Genomic DNA, 1176 nt, shown 5'->3' with positions numbered 1-1176 from the left:
CAAGCGACTCGACGGCATGTAACAACAACAACAACATATTGCACTTTATATAATATTTTCACACGTTCAGCTGTACAAGTCAGAAGAATTACCTTAAACACTCTGAAATGTAATTTGTAGGCTATACTTCGGAAAGGAATTTTAGAAAATTGATATTGCTTTGGTCATTCTTTGGACCTACTAGACTTGATTTTCATAGCTAGGTACAGTAAGCAGGCAGATGGGGCATGTTGGGTATGGAGAATCATTGTGGAAACTTAAACCCAAGAAAACCATCTGGGTGTCTCAATGAGTAATACTGCTTAACAAAGCGCAGAAAAAAGAAGAAAGCTATTCATACATTATACTCTTCTCTTGCCCATTACTAAGAAGTTGAAACCAACTTATAGTTATTCCTCCAAAGCATTTTTCAGAGATTGTAAGTCACAAGAGAAAAGATATCTTTCTCAGAGAGCCACTGGTGGATTTAAGCCATATGTCTTTGGGTTGACAGTGGAACTCCTTAACCTCTAGGACACCAGAACTCTCAACCTTACAAATGGGCCCATTACATCTTTTTAACTAAATTCTACTATGTTGGTTAAAGAATAGGAGCATTTGTAGGAAAACACAGCACATTCTTTTTCTGGTCAATATTATTGAGTGTAAAAAACAAATTACATTTACAAGCCCCATGACTATCAAATGTATTTTCTTAAAATGAAGTTGCACTTGCATTGTTTGTTAGCTAGAATATTTCACAGCTTTATGGAACCTAGACTTCAAAATCAAGGAAGACAATTTGGAGCTCTGGAGCCTGGGGCCACTGAGGAAGGCTGCCATCATCAATAGAAAGTGAGTAGGTGGGTGGGGAGGGGGGTGTGCACACGCACCATCAGATGCAAAGCAGAATGAGCTACCTACATCTAGTTTGAAAGTGTTATACACATATTTTTAAAGATAGTTAGCCTTCTCTGATAGTTTATCATTTCAGAAGTAGTTTTATCTAAGAGACAAACAAGAAAATGGAGGGAGCCTCCCTTTCCAAACATTGTGGAGAAACAACTCATGACCCCCAAGGGATGGGATAATACTTGTTTACTGGTACCCCTGTGGGGCCCTTTTCTTCTAAGTGACATCTCTTGTGAGGGTCTCCAAGTCTCCACATAAGTACTGAGTACCCTCAGAAGTCGATCT

Source organism: Elephantulus edwardii, unplaced genomic scaffold, assembly GCF_000299155.1.
Source record: "Elephantulus edwardii isolate Elephantulus edwardi_28Jun2011 unplaced genomic scaffold, EleEdw1.0 scaffold00046, whole genome shotgun sequence".
Lineage (NCBI taxonomy): Eukaryota > Metazoa > Chordata > Mammalia > Macroscelidea > Macroscelididae > Elephantulus > Elephantulus edwardii.
Note: the sequence above shows the minus strand (reverse complement) of the source record.